This window comes from Gopherus evgoodei, unplaced genomic scaffold (genome assembly GCF_007399415.2).
Source record: "Gopherus evgoodei ecotype Sinaloan lineage unplaced genomic scaffold, rGopEvg1_v1.p scaffold_41_arrow_ctg1, whole genome shotgun sequence".
Lineage (NCBI taxonomy): Eukaryota > Metazoa > Chordata > Testudines > Testudinidae > Gopherus > Gopherus evgoodei.
This window is the reverse complement of record NW_022060062.1, coordinates 1,740,661-1,755,594: the sequence shown is the minus strand read 5'-3', so window position 1 is coordinate 1,755,594 and position 14,934 is coordinate 1,740,661. Positions and strand designations below refer to the sequence as shown.

General features: G+C 47.6%; 1 pseudogene; it reads right to left on the bottom strand.

Annotated features, from left to right (window-relative positions):
- The window catches only part of LOC115642549, a 45,797-nt pseudogene extending 33,550 nt beyond the window's left edge, over positions 1–12,247 (bottom strand).
- Between the last annotated feature and the right edge of the window lie 2,687 nt (positions 12,248–14,934).

Sequence of the window (14,934 nt, the reverse complement as noted above, 5' to 3'; positions counted from 1 at the left end):
CAATGGGCTTTGTTGCAAGGATAGGTTCCTTGATTAGTGTTTTTGTTGTGTGGTTGCTGGTGAGTATTTGCTTCAGGTTTGGGGGCTGTCTGTAAGCGAGGACTGGCCTGTCTCACAAGATCTGTGAGAGTGAGGGATCGTCTTTCAGGATAGGTTGTAGATCCTTGAAGGTGTGCTGAAGAGGTTTTAGTTGGGGGCTGAAGGTGACGGCTAGTGGCGTTCTGTTACTTTCTTTGTTGGGTCTGTCCTGGACTAGGTGACTTCTGGGTACTTTTCTGGTTCTGTCAATCTGTTTCTTTGCTTATTCTTAAAACGAATATATGCTCGATCATCATCCAAGTCTGCTATAACATGAAATATATGGCAGAATGCGGGTAAAACAGAAGAGGAGACATCTAATTCTCCTCAAGGAGTTCAGTCAGAAATTTAATTAATGCATTATTTTTTTTAATGAGAACCATCAGTATTGAAGCATATCGTCTGGAATGGTGGCCAGAACATGAGGGAGCATACAAATGTTTAGCATATCTGGCACGTAAATACCTCGCAACACCAGTTACAAAAGTGCCGCACGAATGCTTGTTCTCACTTTTAGGTGACATTGTAAATAAGAAGCAGGCAGTAGTATCTCCAGTACATGTAAACAAACTTGTTTCTCTTAACGATTGGCTGAAGAAGGACTAGGACTTAATAGACTTGTAGGCTGTAATGTTTGAATGCAGTTTTTTTTTGTACATAATTCTACATTTGTATGTTCAACTTTCATGATAAAGAGATTGCACTACAATACTTGTTTTAGGTGAATTGAAAAATACTATTTCTTTTACAGTGCATACAAAATAATATAAAGTGAGCACCATACACTTCGTATTCAGTGTTGCAGTAGAAATCAATATATTTGAAAATGTAGAAAAACATCTTAAATATTTAATAAATTTCAATTAATATTCTATTGTTTAACAATGTGATTTATCATGTTTAATTTTTTAATCATGATTAATTTTGTTGAGTTAATCACATGAGTTAACTGTGATTAATTGACAGCCCTAATTAAAATGTTTTGTCCTAATATTGTAATGCATACATGAGTAATATTGTACTTCTATGAATGAAGTAGGGTTTTATAAAGTGGATAGGATTTTCTTCAGTATCTAGCATAAGAGTTTTCGGGACAAGATTTTCATAAAAAGAAAGCAGTTCTGAATCACCTTCCCTTTGATGAACACCTACCACTTACTTTTCTGGATCTTACTTGGCTTGTTAAGTATTCCTGTTGATGGTCTGCACCATAACGTCCTTGAATGGTTTTGTAATCTGTTCCCGTAGTTCAGAAGATGCAATTTTCAATTAATTTGATCTTGCTGTCCAACTCCTGCACTTTTTCATCACATTTTTTTTTCATCCTGGCTTCCAAATTAATAAGTTTAGCTGAGGTTCCCTCAGTTTTGTTTTCCACAGAGTAAATGGCAGCACAAAGAATATCTTGGGATGTTGTTGGGAGTGAAACCACTCCAGTATTCTTTGGACAAAAAACTGTCTAGAAATGTCAGCAGGTGCAGCCAATCACGTGGTGCTGCGAGATGCCATAGGTTCAATTTTTTTATTTTATTTTTATTCATATGTTCATATCTCCAGATTCAGCATCTCTGAGGATTTTGATGACATTTATTTTTTCTTTCAGTAATTCTCTGAAAGAAAGTAAAAAAAAGTGGCTGCTATTGATAAAATAAGCAGGAACACCCTCCTACTTCTCAGCTGCCAACTCAGTCTTTGCCCGCAAGAGTTTGTTTTTATAAAATAAACTGTTTTAAGTATAGTAGAGCTGTGACAAATCTGTGTTTTGGAATTGCAGGATACTAAAAATTTGAGCCCCTAATATGATCAAATATCAGCTAAATTTTTTAATAGAAATGTATTTTACATCATAATAAAAATAGAGGAGTTTTTACTTCAAAAAAGCTAATAGATTCATTGAATTAAACACTGGATAGCATTTCTCTGAGAAATGCCAATTTTTTAATTAGAATTCTGCAGTCTAAAAGTTTTAATAAAAATTAAAATTGTCACTTGCATGCAAATCAAGTAAGTGCTTGTAAGATGATCATTTTTTTAAATGAAGATCTGCAATTATAGATGATATAAGCATTCTGTGAGATGAGACAGACTGTAATGTGCTTTTTTGTCAATGCCTGGTCAAGTACTGCATATGCAGTTTAGTCTTTAGAAATTAATTGCTCAGATACCTTTCTGATGAACATGCTATAAAAGTGTAGGCAGGTGGATAAAATCAATTGTGGGCAAATTATATTCTGAGGGCACAAGGCTTTCCACACTATCTGGAAACAGCCTGGATTTGTTGTCACCCATAGCATCCTTCTGAGCATCTCATGGGAAACACTAGTTAGCAAGGATTCAGACCCAAGAAACAGGTGCACAAGATGTGGAAGTCTGATAGTGTTAGACTTTCAATAATTAACATTTTGTGTTAACACCCCCGAAGAGACTGCAATGACATTTACGTCGTAACTCCACTCATTGGAAATAGAGAGATCCAAACAAATTTCCTTCACCAACGGTTGTTCCTTTTGTCTTTATTTCACCTCTTCTGATATTTTTTGCCTGGCATTCTTCAGCCAGCCTGTGTATGTGGCAACTCTGGCATTGTATTGATGTGATTTAGAGAAGAAAGGGGAAGAGCTTAAAGTGAGAAGCCACAATGTGTGCTACCTCAGACACCATAGTGCTGAACTTTCAAATAGAAAAGACAGAATTTTCCTTTGTTGCCTTGATGCCTGAGGTAGATTGTCAGAGCCTTGACAGCTGGCACCACCACCGATACCCATGCATCTCTCCAGTTGATCTGTGAGAACAACTCCTCGAAGGGTTTAAGTATTTGGATCAGAGTCTCTGCTAGGCTCTGCTGTACCAACACCAGCACCTCAGCTTTCACTTTTTCTGAGAAGAAAGTGATCAGAGCCTGATTGTTCTCTGCCAGGTTTTTTTTTGGATAGAATATATGGAGTCCCAATTTGAAAGCTTGTTAAGACCCATTTCCATTTGCAGCTTTTGGAGCCTAGAAACAACATCAGAAGAATGCTTAAAATGGCAGATCAGTCCAGCCAAACCAACTTCATGTTTTGCATGGAAGTTTGTTTTAAAAACAGCATTTTTAGTATAATGCTCTTGAGCGTGCTTTCGCCACCCAAAGTGGCATACATTAACATAAAATTTTTGTTGCCACTTTTGTCATTCAGCACAAAAACCAGCCAGACTGGGTCACACTGATGGTCCATCCAGCCCAGTATCCTGTCTTCTGGCAGTGGCCAATGCCAGGTACCCCAGAGGGAAACAACAGCACAGGGCAATCGTCAAGTGATCCATCTCCTGTCGTCCACTCCCAGCTTCTGGCCAACAGACGCTAAGGACATTCACAGCATGGTGTTACATCCCTGACCATCCTGGTGAATAGCCCGTTATGGACCTATCCTCCATGAACTTATCTAGTTTTTTTTTCTGAGCCCTGTTTTAGTTTTGGGCTTCACAACATCGCCTGTCAATGGGCTGCACAAGTTGACTGTGCGTTGTGTGAAGAAATATTTTCTTTAGTTTGTTTTAAACCTGCTGCCTATTCATTTCATTGGGTGACCCCTAGTTCTTATGTTACATGAAGGAGTAAATAACACTTCCTTATTTACTTTCTCCATGCCAGTCATGGTTTTATAGACCTCGATCGTATCTCCCCTTAGCTGTCTCTTTTCCAAGCTGAAAAGTTCCAGTTTTTTTAATCTCTCCTCATATGGATGCTGTTCCATACCCCTAATCATTTTTGTTGTCCTTCTCTATAACTTTCCCAATTCTAAGTAAGATTGGGTGACCAGATCTGCAGATGTGGGTATAGCTAAATTTATGTAGAGTCATTATGATTTTCTGTCTTACTATCTATCCCTTTCCTAATGATTCCTAACATTAGATTTTTCACTGCCATTGCACATCAAGCGGATGTTTTCAGAGAACGATCCCCAGTTACGTCAAGGTCTCTTTCCTGAGTGGTCATTTTGTATGTACTGCTGAGATTATGTTTCCAGTGTGTATTACTTGGCAGATGAAATTCAGTGTTGACAAATGGAATTTTGTTGCCAGTCACTCAGTTTTGTGAGATCCTTTTGTAACTCTTTGCAGTCTGCTTTAGACTTAACTATCTTGAATAGTTTTGTATCATATGCAAATTTTGCCACCTCACTGTTTACCCCTTTTTCCAGGTCAATTATGAATATGTTGAACAGTGCTGGTCGCAGTACAGACCCCTGGGGGACCCCACTATTTACCTCTCTCCATTCTGAAAACTGGCAATTTATTCCTACCCTTTGTTTCCTGTCTTTTAACTAGTTATGGATTGATGACTGCTTAGTTTGTTTAAGAGCCTTTGATCAGGGACCTTGTCAAAGACTTTCTGAAAGTCCAGGTACATTGTATCCACTGGATCACCCTTGTCCACATTTGTTGACCCCTTTAAAGAATTTTAATAGATTGGTGTGTCATGATATCCTTTTACAAAAAAAAGTGTCGATTCTTCTCCAACAAATTGTGTTCATCTATGTGTCTGATAATTCTGTTCTTTACTAGAGTTTCAACCAGTTTGCTTGATACCGAAGTTAGGCTTACCAGCCTGTCATTGCCAGAGTCTTCTCTGGAGCATTTTTTAAAAATTGGCATCACGTTAGATATCCTCCAGTCATCTGATACAGAAGCTGATTTAAATGACGGGTTACATACCATAGTTAGTAGTTCTGCTATTTCACGTTTGAATTCCTTCAGAACTCTTGGGTGAATCCCATCTAGTCCTGGTGACTCTCTTACTGTTTAATTTATCAGTTTGTTCCAAAACCTCCTGTAATGACACCTCAATCTAAGACAGTTCCTTAGACTTGTTATCTAAAAAGAATGGCTCAAGTATGAAGAATGATGCAAAGAATTTGTTTAGTTTCTCCACAATAGGTTTATCTTCCTTCAGTGCTCCTTTAGCCCCTCAATGGACTAATGGCTCCACTGAATGTTTAGCAGGCTTCCTGCTTCTGATGTACAAAAAAAAATTTGCCATTAGTTTTTGAGTCTTTGGCTAGTTGCTCTTCAAATACTCTTTTGTCTTGCCTAATTATACTTTTATACTTGACTTGCCAGAATTTATGCTCCTTTCTATTTCCCTCAGTAGGTTTTAACTTCCAGTTTTCAAATGATGCCTTTTTCGCCTGTAACCGTTTCTTTTACTTTGTTGTTTAATCATGATAGCACTTTTTTGGCCCTCTTACTATGTTTTTTTTATTTGGAATATACAGTTAATTTGAGGCTTTATTATAGTGTTTTTAAAAAAGTTCCATTCAGCTTGCAGGCATTTCACTTTTGGAATTGGGCCTTTTAATTTCTGTTTAACTAGCTTTCTCATTTTTGTGTAGTTCCCCTTTCTGAAGTTAAATGTTATGAAGGGGGCTTCTTTGGTGTTCCCAGATCTGCCATCATTACTAATAGCTTTAATATTGTTTACAAGTGAAGTTCCTTATGCTGTATATTAGCAGGAATCTTCTCAGGCCGAGCTAGCTCCAGGCACCAGCAGAGGAAGCACGTGCCTGGAGCAGCACATGCTAAGGGGCGGCATTCCATCCATTCTTGGGGTGGCAGAGTCTGAACGGCTTTTTTATTTTTTTTCTGCTTTGGCAGTTCGGGTGGCAGCAGTCCGAGCTTTTGTGTGGGTTTTTTCCCTGTTTCGGCAGTTTGGGTGGTGGCAGTCTGAGTGTGGGTTTTTCTCCCTGTTTCAGCAGTTCGGGCGGCCGCAGTCCGAACGTTTGTTTGGGGGTTTTGGGGGGCACTTAGGCAGTTCGGGCAGCAGCAGTCCAAGTGTTTTTGATTTTGCTTGGAGTGGCAAAAATGGTAGAGCCGGCCCTGTTCTTGGGGGAAATATTTCAAAGAAGGGCAGCTGATGCCAAGGTCCACAGTGCAAATCCTTCTCAAAGCACAAATTTTCCTGGTTATCAAGTGACCTTATTTTTCCCAGGAAGTAAAAGAGCAGATTCATTCCTGATATAACTCCAGTGTATCTTATCGAATAATAATTATATTATAACATAATTATTATAAATAATTTTATGATTTGACCACGCTCTGTTTCCTCCTCTGAAATGCACACACCTATATAGTTCTGTCTTGCTGTTGGTGTTTCTGGCAACAACAAAATTCTGCACAGTGCTCCTTCTTAACCCGGTTGGTGATGATTTACGAGCTTGTTGAAGCCTCATTGAACATGTTACCTCAGAGCTCATGTAGAGTGGCATTCTGCCCAGAAATTTCAGTGAAAAAATGTACTCAGCGTTAGCATGGTGATTGATTCATTGAGTCCCAAACGTTGCTTTATTTTTTTCCCTCTAATTCTGCTTACAACCTTTTTGGGCAGGTTTGCAAAACAATTTTTTACCTACCCAATCTCCCAAATTAAACCAGCTCCTGTGTCCGTGATCACACCTTAGTAGGGTGATGGCCACAAACATAAACTGAGGATTAGGAAATGATTCATTAGGATATATCAAAAACCAAACTGCCTACATTTGTGAAAAGTTGCCATGCAGTTATATTTGAGATGCTGCTGTTTTCCCTGTATCACAGTTTCAGGGTCACTTTACCATTATCCCACTTGTCCCTGGTCTGCTCCTGGAGTGCCCAGTCAAGTCTTAGATCTCCAGCTGTTACTGGTCTCTGGGCAAAGACCCTTGTCTCACTCCCGTCTAGCTAGGGTTTTTGGAAGGGCACAGCCACATGCCTTACGCTATGGTAAAGACTGGTGTCTGTCATTGCTTTTTCTCCAAGGGCTATGACCAGTATATTGCCAGCAATTCCAAGTTACTACACAACTCTTTCTAAGCAAGCACATTTGTTCTTAAGGTAAAAGCATTGCAGAGAAAACAACAAATATTCCAGGGGTCACTCATCAGTCTTATGGGGCCCTCTTAAGCCAAAGCATTCCCACTCTTTTGAAAGGATATGGGAGCCCCGTTGGACAGAAGGTACTGTTCATTTCCTAGATCAGCAAGAAGGCCCTGGGTCTGTTCAAGGTAATCCTTTTATACCGAAAGCCCTTTCTTTATCTCCCGTTCTCTGGAAATCCCAGCTTGAGCCAATATATTTCACGACCCCAGGTCATGCTTCTCTGGAGTTACTGACAATCTCCAAGATAATCACCCCCCACTGTTTTTAGTTCCTGGAGGAACTCTGGTAATTCTCACTAGTGGAGCAGAACCCAGTCATACATGAAACTCTACATAATTTTAACATAGAAGTGTCCAAAGATACTGCATGGGGTTTCAATATCTGTCACACTCTGTATTTAGACTAAGAAACAATTGTGATAGAGGTGTGGTATCTGGAAAACATTGATCCCTGGAGTATGTGACATAGTTTTATAACATTGGATTCAGATGAAAGAAGGTCTGTCCACACTTATCTGAGAATATGGCAAAAGAGCTGCTAGCTACACTGCCTACATTACTGTAGTTTGTGTGGTTGTGGTCCCACTGTGGACAGAGTGTGTATCACAAATATTTTCACTTCTACTTTAAAAAATATGCTGTTTTTTCTGTGCAAGTATTGTGCAATGTATTGGTTTCAAGAATCTTTGTAGGTTGAAAAAAATGTAAGATATTAAAAAAAAAAGGCAAACAGGTTTAAGGAGAACCAAAAATGTCTCTGCCTGTTCCATTTGTTTATTTATTATTGTGTTTTAATAGAGTCTTTTTCTCCCACAGGTATTTCTTATTCTGTTCAGTACTGCAACACCGGGTTACACAATGGAATCTGGCTCTGTTTCTGCCCCGCCCACTCAGCCAGTACCTAGAAATAGACGATCAAGAAGTGCTTTTAAATTGAAGAAGTGTTCAGAGTGCTGCAGCTGGAAACATGCTGCACTCTGTGCTATAGAAGTCTCAGTGCTACTGGCAGTACTGCTATGCTACTGTATAGGTAAGTTCTAGTTTATATAATTATCATCGCCATAAATCTGGATGTCTGTTTTGTTGGTTATATATGTACTATGCCCAACTGTACTACATAAAGCTTTATTTTTATCTGTGGTTTCTGGTAACAGCTTAAACCTTCAGAGAAATTTAATTGAAATGCTCATTCTTTAGATAGGATCTTAAAAAAATGAAGTACTTTGCAAGTATTTTTCAGCAGAATAGCAATGGAAATACCTTAAAAAAAGACTGTAAATCAGAAATGTCAAATTTTTAAGATACATCTCTACCTCAATGTAACGCTGTCTTCGGGAGCCAAAAAATCTTACCACATTATAGATGAAACTGCGTTATATTGAACTTGCTTTGATCCATTGGAGCGCGCAGCCCTGCACCCCCCTTCCTCTCAGAGCACTGCTTTACCATGGCATGTCCGAATTCATGTTATATCAGGTCGTGTTATATTGGGGTAGAGAAGTATATAAAATATAAGCTGTAAATACCTGTAATTCATATCATACACAATTTCCACCATGTGTATTGTATATTCTCTATTTTCCTCCCCATCAGGCATAACTTACCTTATGTAGCATTTAAAATTTTTGTTGTTGTTGTTAGTTATGATCTCATGTATTTGAATTTATATCATGATCAAAGGATTACTAAATACTTCAAGCAGAAACAAGTATTTATTATCTGTCTAAGCAGATGACATAAAGGCAAAAAAGTGGGAAAAAGTAATGTTTTTCCTCTGTCTGTCCTATTTTTAAATAATTTTATAGTTTGCTTCATTGTCTGTTAACGTTGTTTCTTCCTCTTCTTTTGTGCCACTTTCCTGTTCGAGGTCGGTGAGCGTTATAACCTTCTGCCAAGACTCATGCTTATGTCCACTGATATCTGGTCCATGTATCAAGCCTTTGGCCTCTCGTTTGGTCATTTCCCATTCCCGATCGTTCCAAGAGCCATCCTACCAATATAACTCTCAGGTCTCCCCTGAACATGTCCATACCATTGTGGCCCAGCCTCCCTCAACTTGTCTGCAATGGAGACAGTCTGCATTAGGTACCTCACAAGCTCATTTCATGTCCTGTCACAGAGTGTTGAACCATTTCATCATCTCAGCATCTTAATTTCCGTAGTGGAGAGCATACTGCTTTCTTTTCTTGTAGCGGGCCAAGTCTCTCTTCTGTACTGTAGGATGGGTTGACTTCAGTTCAGTATTGGGGTCAGCTCACACCACTTGCACCAAGCAATTTGGTATGAAGCCGAGCATCACTCAGAATGGCACAGTTATCAGCAAGTGTTGATCCTTGGTATTTACATTATTTCACTCTTCTAAGCTCTCTTACTCCTCCCACAAGTTCTCAAAGCCACACTCTTACTGACGGTCACTGTAAGTCCCACTTGCCCAAAACTTTCTTGCCCACTTTTCAGAGTTGGTTTGCAAAGTCTCAAAATCTTCAGCACATATTCTTAAGGGTACAACCACACAGCAAAAAAACCCCTACGCAGCATCAGCTCAGAACCTGAGTCAGCTGACTTGAGCTCCCAGGGTTCACGCTGTGGGGCTACAAATAAAAGGGTAGATATCCCCACACGAGCTCTGAGACCCTTCTGCCTTGCAGAGTTTCAGAGCATGGGCTGCAGCCCACTGTAGTTTTAAGCTTCATAGTGCAATTTCAGCAAGCTAGAATCAGTTGACCCAGGCTCTGAGTATAGCTAAGACACATTTTTTTTTGCATTGTAGACACAACCAAAGTCTTCAGCGAATCACACATTTCAAGATGGCTTCCTTCATATAGTCACAAACTGCCCCGTCCGTCTGGGGCGCCTCTGCATCACAAACTGTCCCGTCACTCTGGTGCGCTTCTCCATCAAAATCTGCCCCGTCTCTCTGGTGCCTCTCGGTCACAAACTGTCCCGTCCCTCTGGGGCTCCTCTCCTGCACAAACTGCCTCATCCCTCTGATGCGTCTCTCCTGCTCACACTGTCCCGTCCCTCTGGCGCGCCTCTCGGTCACACACTGCCCCGTCCCTCTGGCGCACCACTCCTGCACACACTGCCCCATGGTTCCGGGGTGCCTCTCCGGCACCGACTGCCCCGTCCCTCTGGGGCACCTCTCCTGCAAACACTGTCCTGTCCCTCTGGCGCACCTCTGCTGCACAAACTGCCCCTTTCCTCTGCCCCCCCCTTCACACACTACCCCATCCCTCTCGGGCACCTCTCCATCACACACTGCCCCGTCCCTGTGGGGCGCCTCTCCATCACACACTGCGCCGTCCCTCTGGGGCATCACTCCGTCACAACCTACCACGTCCCTCTGAGGCACCTCTGCGTCACACACTGCCCCGTCACTCTGGCACCCATCTCCTGCACAAACTGCCCAATCCCTCTGAGGCGCCTCTCCATCACAAACTGCCCGTCCCTCTGACGCGTCTCTCCTGCTCACAATGTCCCAACCCTCTAGCGCTCCTCTCGGTCGCAAACTGTCCAGTCCCTCTGGCACGCCTCTCCGTCTCAATCTGCCCCGTCCCTCTGGTGCACCTGTCCGTCACAAACTGCCCTGTCCCTCTGGGGCGCCTCTCCTGCAACCAGTGCCCCGTCCCGCTGGCGCTCCTCTCCATCACACACTGCCCCGTCCGTCTGGGCGCCTCTCCTGCACAAACTACCCCGTCCCCCTGGGCGCCCCTTCAGAACAAACTGCCCCATCCCCCTGGGCGCCCCTTCTAAAAAAACCACCCCATCCCCCTGGGGGCCCCTTCTGAACACATTGCACCATCCCTCTGGCCACTCCTTCTCCACACACAGCCCCGTCCCTCTGGGGCGCCTCTCCTTCACTATCTGCCCCGTCTCTCTGGCGGACTCTCCTGAACAAACTGCCCCATCCCTCTGGGGCGCCTCTCCTGCACACACTGCCCCGTCCCTCTGGGGCACCCCACCATGATACACTGCTCTGTCCCTCTGGCGCTCCTCTCCTGCACAAACTGCCCCATCCCTCTGGGGCGCCTCTCCTGCACACACTGCCCCATCCCTCTGGGGCGCCTCTCCGTCACACACTGCCCCGTCCCTCTGGGGCACCTCTCCGTCACACACTGCCCCGTCCCTCTGGGACACCTCTCCGTCACACACTACGGCGTCCCTCTGGTCCGCCTCTCTGTCACACACTGCCCTGTCCCTCTCGGGCGCCTCTCCATCATAAATTGCCCCATCCCTCTGACGCATCTCTCCCGCTCGCACTGTCCCGTGCCTCTAGCCTGCCTCTCGGTCGCAAACTGTCCCGTTCCTATGGCGCGCCTCTGCGTCACAATCTGCCCCTTCCCTCTGGGATGCCTCTCCATCACAATCTCCTTTGTCCCTCTTGGGCGCCTCCCCTGAACAAGCTGCCCCGTCCCTCTGGGGTGCCTCTCCGTCACACGCTGCCCTGTGCCCCTCGGGCTCCTCTTCATCACACAGTGCCCCGACCCTCTGGTACGCCTCTCCGTCACACACTGCCCTGTCCCTCTGGGGTGCCTCTCCTGCACACACTGCCCCATCCCTCTGGGGCGCCTCTCCGTCATACACTTCCCCATCCCTCTGGGCGCCTCTCTGGCACACACTGCCCCGTCCCTCCTGGCACCTTGCTTTCACACACTGCCTCGTCACTCTGGGGCGCCTCTCCGGCACAAAGTGTCCCATCCCTCTGGGGTGCCTCTCCAGCACAAACTGCCCCGTCCCTCTGGCGGGCCTCTCCGGCACAAACTGCCCCGTGCCTCTTAGGCGCTTCTCCGTCACACACTACCCCGTCCCTCTGGCACGTCTTTCCTACATAAACTACCCCGTCCCCCAGAGCGTCTCTCCTGCACAAACTGCCGCGTCCCTCTGAGGCGCCTCTCCATCACAAGCTGCCCCGTCCCCCTATTGCACCTCTCCTGCACAAACTGCCCCATCCGTCTGGGGCGCCTCTGCGTCACAAACTGCACCGTCCCTCTGGGCGCCTCTCCGTCACAATCTGCCCGGTCCCTCTGTGGCGCCTCTCCGTCACAAACTGCCGCGTGCCTCTCGGGCGCCTCTCCGTTGCTTACTGCTGCGTCCCTCTGGGGCGCCTCTGCGTCACATCGTGCCCCGTCCCTCTGGGGCGCCTCTCCATCACAATCTGCCCCATCCCTCTGGGGAGCCTCTGAATCACAAACTGCCTCGTCCCTCTGACGCACCTCTGCGTCATAAACTGCCCCGTTCTTCTGGGGCACCTGTCCAACACACACTGCCCCGTCCATCTGTGGCGCCTCTCCATCACACACTGCCCCATCCCTCTGGGCGCCTCTCCGGCACACACTGCCCTGTCCCTCTTGGGCACCTCTCCGGCACACACTGCCCCGTCCCTCCTGGCGCCTCGCTTCCACACACTGCCCCATCCTTTTGCGGCATCTCTCCGTCACAACCTGTCCCTTCCCTCTGGGACATCTCTCCTGCAAACACTGCCCCATGCCTCTGGGGCGCTTCTGCTGCACAAACTGCCCCATCCCTTTGGCACGCCTCTCCGGCACAAACTGCCCCATCCCTCTGGCGCGCCTCTTCAACACAATCTACCACATCCCATTGGCGCGCCTCTCCGTCACAATCTGCCCCGTCCCTCTGCGGCGCCTCTCCGTCACACACTGCCCCGACCTCTGGCTCGCCTCTGCATCACAAACTGCCCCGTACCTCTAGGGCGTCTCTCCATCACAATCTGTCCCGTCCCTCTGGGGTGCCTCTGCGTCACAAACTGACCCATCACTCTGGGGTGCCTCTCCTGCACAAACTGCCCCGTCCCTCTGGGGCACGTCTCCAGCACACACTGCCGCATCCCTCTGGGGCACTTGTCCTTGACACACTGCCCCGTCCCCCTGGGGCACCTCTCCGTCAGATACTTTCCCGTCCCTCTGATGCACCTCTCCATCACAATCTGCCCCATACCTCTGGCACGCCTCTCATGCACACACTGCCCCGTCCCTCTCGGGTGACTCTCCATCACAAACTGCCCTGTCCCTCTGGGGTGTCTCTCCTGCACACACTACCCCGTCCTTCTGGGGCGCCTCTCCATCACAAACTGCCCTGTCCCTCTGCGGTGCCTCTATGTCACAAACTGCTTCGTCCCTCTTGGCGCCTCTCCCTCATACACTGCCCAGTCCTTCTCCATCTCACACTGCCCTCTCCCTCTGGTGCATCTCTCCTGCACAAACTGCCCGTCCCTCAGAGGCGACTCTCCTGCAGAAACTGCCGCATCCCTCGGAGGCGCCTCTCCGTCACAAACTTCCCTGTCCCTCTGGGCGCCTCTCCTGCACACACTATCCCGTCCCTCTGGGGGCCCTCTCCGTCACAAACTGCCCCGTCCCTCTGGGCACCTCTCCTGCACACACTGCCCCATCCCTCTGGGGCGTCTCTTCGTCACAAACTGCTCCGTCCCTCTGGGGCATCTCTCCTGCACACACTGCCCCGTCCCTCTGGCGCGCCTCTCCTGCACAAACTGCCCTGTTCCTCTGGGGCGCATCTCCTGCAACCACTCCCCCATCCCTCTGGGGCGCCTCTCCGTCACACACTGCCCTGTCCCTTTGGCATGCCTCTCTGTCACACACTGCCCCGTCCCTCTGGGGCCTTTCTCTTGAAAACACTCCCCAGTCACTCTGGCGCTCCTCACTGTCACACGCTGCCCTTCCCTTTGGCGCGCCTCTCCTGCACAAACTGCCCCGTCCCTCTGGCGCACCTCTCCGTCACACACTGTCCATCCCCCTGGGGCGCCTCTCCGTCACACACTGCCTCGTCCTTTTGGCGCGCCTCTCCATCACAAACTGCCTCGTCCCTTTGGCGCGCCTCTCCTGCACACACTGCCCCGTCCCTCTGGGGCGCTTGTCTGGCACACACTGCCCCGTCCCTCTGGGGCACCTGTCCGTCACAAACTGCCCCATCCTCTGGCGCACCTCTCCGTCACACACTGTCCATCCCCCTGGGGCACCTCTCCGTCACACACTGCCTCATCCCTTTGGCGCGCCTCTCCATCACAAACTGTCTCGTCCCTTTGGCGCGCCTTTCCTGCACACACTGACCTATCCCTCTGGGGCGCCTGTCTGGCACATGCTGCCCTGTGCCTCTCGGGCTCCTCTCCATCACACACTGCCCCGTCCCTCTGGGGCGCCTGTCTGGCACACACTGCCCCGTCCATCTGAGACGCCTCTCTTGCACACATTGCCCCGTCCCTCTGAGACGCCTCTCCTGCACAAACTACCCTTTCCCTCTGGGACGCGTCTGCATCACTAACTGCCCCATCCCTCTGGGGTGCCTGTCCGTCACACACTACCCCATCCCTCTGGTATGCCTGTCCGTCACACACTACCCCGTCCCTCTGGTACGCCCCTCCGTCACAATCTACCCCGTCCTCCTGGGGTGCCTCTCCATCACAAACTGCCCCGTCCTCCTGGGGCGCCTCTTTGTAACACACTGCCCCGTCCCTCTGGCTTGCCTCTCCATCACACACTGCGCTGTCCCTCTGAGGTCCCTCTCCTGCACAAAACGCCCCGTCCCTCTCCTGTGCCTGCCTCTCACAAACTGCCCTGTCCATCTGGCGTGCCTCTCGGTCACACACTGTCCCATCCCTCTGGCCTGCCTCTACATCACAAACTGCTCTATCCGTCCTGGCGCCTCTCCCTCATACATTGTCCCGTCCCTCTGGCACGTCTCTTTTGCACAAACTATCCTGTCCCTCTGGTGCATCTCTCCTGCACAAACTGCCCCGTCCCTTTGGCGCATCTCTCCTGCACAAACTGTCCCATCCCTCTGGGGCTCCTCTCTGTCACAAACTGTCCCATCCCTCTGGGTCGCCTCTCCTGCAGACACTGCACCATCCCTCTGGGGCGCCTCTCTGTCACATACTGCCCCGACCCTCTGGGGCACCTCTCCGTCACACACTGCCCCATCCCTCTGGGGCGCC